This window comes from Chanodichthys erythropterus, chromosome 16 (genome assembly GCF_024489055.1).
Source record: "Chanodichthys erythropterus isolate Z2021 chromosome 16, ASM2448905v1, whole genome shotgun sequence".
Classification (NCBI taxonomy): domain Eukaryota; kingdom Metazoa; phylum Chordata; class Actinopteri; order Cypriniformes; family Xenocyprididae; genus Chanodichthys; species Chanodichthys erythropterus.
In genome coordinates, this window is record NC_090236.1 from 26295166 (window position 1) to 26299470 (window position 4305).

The 4305-nt window shown below is 34.0% G+C and overlaps 1 non-coding gene across 1 annotated transcript; it reads right to left on the reverse strand.

The window, feature by feature from the left end:
- Positions 1–3845: 3845 nt before the first annotated feature.
- trnak-cuu (transfer RNA lysine (anticodon CUU)) lies at positions 3846–3918 on the reverse strand. The gene has a single exon. It is a non-coding gene; the product is annotated as a tRNA-Lys (tRNA).
- Between the last annotated feature and the right edge of the window lie 387 nt (positions 3919–4305).

Genomic DNA, 4305 nt, shown 5'->3' on the forward strand with positions numbered 1-4305 from the left:
AATCTCGATTTATACATGCAATTTTATTTCCGGTGTTGGTCAGTAACTAGTTAATAGTAACTAGTTACAGTAATAATATTACTTTTTGCAGTAACTAATTGCTAATAAGATTTCAGTAATATTACAGTTACCATTCATAAAACAACTCGTTACTTAGTTACTTCTGATGCCTCAACCCCTACTGATTTGAAATCCAACAATTCCTAGATATATTTTCATAATTTTCACAACTCGCACAGGCACATGAAGTTACCAGTCAGCAGCAGGCAAGCTTGGAATATGAAAAAGTTCATATTCAGTGGATTGATTTTATCAGGAGAAAATATGATCTGAACACCCCTCTGATCCCGATATAAATTATATTACTAATATAATATATAATTAAAAATCTTTTTGGAAAACAAAACATTTTTCTTACGTAATTTATTTTGATGAAATACATCATGAAATAAAATCGTATATGTGTAACAGAGAAATTACAGCTATAATTATCTTCAAGCTACACCTGATAATTAATGATTAACACTTTTTACTTAAAAGTCACTATCAATCACCACTGAGTGTTTGTAATAACTTCTGACTGCAATCCAATGTGGATTTCAGTCAAATGATGAGGCAGAAATATGTTGTTAGTAATATTTTAGAAGAATTTTATAGGGAAGATACACAATTACAACTTCTGTGGGGTGTGAAGGGTAGTAGTGTAACTAATTACTGTTGCCAGAAAGTAATAATATTACTTTTGAAAGGAGTAACTAACTTTTTGAGCAATGAGCCCAACACTGCTTATTTCTAAATGACAACAACTAGCGTCTATTAAACCTTTGACAAGTGGGCCTGCGATCACAGCGAACATTCAGATCTGCGTTGGCACTGCCGCTGACCCATGCAGTTGTCATGTATGAAACAGCTTCACAGTCATTTCAACCACACAGTGTCATTATTTCTGTGTTACAAACATTCAAAGTATCACAGAAGTACTGGGATTAATGTTTATAGTTTGGATATAAACACTGATGTCTATAGTAGTGATGAAAATAGAGTAAATTTCACACTTGAATTTGAAAGTAAGGACGCTTCAAATAAAGACTATATCAATTACATCATTCCACCAGTAGGTGGAGACAAATGACCTTTAAAAATGTATTTGCCATTGAATCATTAATTCAAGAGATTCGTTTCAAAAATCGGTCTCATCCTGTAATGAAACAAGTGCGCAATACTACTATATAGCATACGAAAAACAGAACGCCAACAGAGTAGTATGTCTGAATGTATAGTAATCGAAAAACAGTAGTCAAAAAGTCCATGAATGACCTACTACTTCCGCCAAGAATCGGAAGTGCGGATTCTATCCAATGAGGCCATGGGAGGGGATTTATAAATGGAGGTGAAGTGACGCTACTGACACTGGTAGGTACACTACACATGATACAGAACACACTACACACTATATAATATATCCACCTTATTTTTCAATGCGGAAGAAGGTGTTTTCTGTGAATGTGAATATTAGCCGCTATAGGGAAATAACGAGAGGAATATCAAAATACAGTAAACTATAAAACTGTTTGCGCTACAAACCAGTATGTTTATAAGTAAAGCAAGGCAAGGCTATTTTATTTGTATAGCACATTTCATACACAATCTTAATTCAAAGTGCTTTACATAAATAAGAAGAATAAAAATAGAACATAAGGAATAGAAATAACAGTAAAAACAGAGAATTTTGCTATCTGGATGGATGAGCTAGGAAGTCTTAGGGAGCCAGACACACTAAATTTATAAATGACAGCGCCTGCTCTTACCTGAAAAACGGTGGACAGAACATACTTTTTAACGGTCACAAAATAAGTTCAAATTCAAATGAAATACCTACTCAAACAGTACGTGATTTCAGAGTATTTATGAGTGAGTCATTGAATCATTCATTAAACTGTTTCTTTTTAAATAATTAATTCTAATTAATTAAATATTTTTAAAATAGATCACAGCACTAACATTTCATCAGAACCTCTAGTACACTGCATGATATTTTTTGTCTATTCAGGATGGTGGGAGAATCATGATCTCTATTTTAAACAAAGAAATCGTGACTCTCAATTCATCCCGAATTGTTCATCTATAACTACTAGCCTATAGGCTAGTATGGTGGAAATATGGCAATTTTCCTGATATTATTTAAAATCTTCCCCTCTCCATTGGCCCTAAAACTTTCCCCCAACAGACTGTCTGCCAGTCATATTCATAATATTCATTATTTCATATAGCTTTTGATGAGCACTGCCTGTTCTCCAGCACACCCTCTTCCACCCTGAGCCCACAAGAGCTCTGTGCTGCACACTTTTTACTGACACATCAGATTTTTTAACAGATGCCATTGCGCCCCTTTGAACTAACCACCTCACCCCACTGCCCAGGCATGCATGACTCATAGTTTAACATCATCACATATGTGGCCAACTTTTCCATGTCATTGCCATGTTTATCTTTGTCTTCATTTTAGTTTTAAAATTAAGTAGGGTGGAAAGCTGTAGTTATAAAGTAAAGCAAAACACAAACCTAGACTATCAGAATATTTCTCTTATCCATGGTCAGTAAGATGGCAACATCCTCAAAAACCACTAAGTTTTCCTGCTCCTACAGATTTCTATAATTTCTATCTTTCATGAACAAGGCTGTTGTCAGTAAAAAGATACATAACAGCCTACAACACAACCTTGAAAGGAAAGATCTTTTTAAAAAGATTCAGACCTGAACCTTTTTAAAAACATCAAATTGTTAGTTTTCATGTGTAAAATCTCTTCTTACAAAGAAAAAAATTAATGCCTGACTATTGGCATGTTTGTTAGAACTGCCCTCTGTTGGCTGAGAAAGGTTAGTACAATTACCTTAACCTTGTCATCTTGTCCTGTTTTTAAATTAAAAAGTGTATAATAGTGTTTTCTTTTCTTAATATCTGATGATATAAAATTGCTACTATCTTATATATTCACTGGACCAATTCATGCTGCAGGGATGCAACAAGTCCTACCCCGATTTTTGTTAGGTCTGATAATATTTAGTCATTTTAATATTTAGTAAATCTATATACATTATTCATTATTATTACTTAATAAATAGAAAGATCGGTGTTAGTAGGAAGTAACTGTTGTAACCCCATATGTTTATATTTATTTATTACCCATATGAATATGGGGTTCCTTGAAATTAAATATGCAATACATATGAGATATATAGGCCTATAATAATAACAACAACAACAATAATAATAATAGTAATATTTTGACTCCGGCTCACAGATAATCACTCACCTAATAATAATAATAATGATAATAAATATATAAATAGAAAACACAACAAAAGAAACACAAAAGAAACCTTATGAGTATTTAAAGATTATAAAAAAAAAAACATAAAATAATTAAAATAAAAGTGCTTGAGCTGGGTTCGAACCACCAACCTAAGAATATTTCTTTGTGTTTTTATTACTATTATTATTATTAGGTTGGTGGTTCGAACCCAACTCATGCACATATTTCATCATAACATACAATAACACGAGAAGTGTGCCGATAACACTAAATAAACACCTTAATGAATCATAAAATACGAGAAAATATAGATAGGTAGTAGTATTTCGGCGGGGTATTCCTGAGAATAAAAAAGAGCCAGCCGCCTCAACGGCGACTGCAAGATAAAGATCCGACGCGTGATTGGCCGAGGAACTCTGAAAAAGATGAAGCCCGAGAATGCCATTCGCGCAGTAAAGATGGAGTAGCTCGCGTTGATTGGCCGCCGTGAAAATTAACTCTTTTCTCTGTCAGAAAAAAAAAAATGTATGTCGCCCAACGTGGGGCTCGAACCCACGACCCTGAGATTAAGAGTCTCATGCTCTACCGACTGAGCTAGCCGGGCTGCTGATCTCCACTTTTAAATACAGAATAAGAATAAGTGTCAAACAACGAAAACACTTTTTACTATTGAATAACTCATTCTAAAGCATCCACATTATTAAATATGCACATCCTTATCCACTCTACGTATTTGTCCATGATCTATAGATTTTCTAAATTTTCCGTGAATTTTGCGGGTCAAGACAGCAGGTGGTGCCCAAACCTCACATAAGTAATGGCTAGCTTCATTTGTCTCTAATGTAGTTAGGCCTATGTCTTTCTTGTCTACTTTATACTATATATGTGTTTCTCTTTCTAGTTGTCTTGACACCTAGTTTGCTTATCCTTAAAAGGTAAATGTCACCACCGCAGACAAATAAAACTATGAGGTGGTATGTATTTCTGAGGT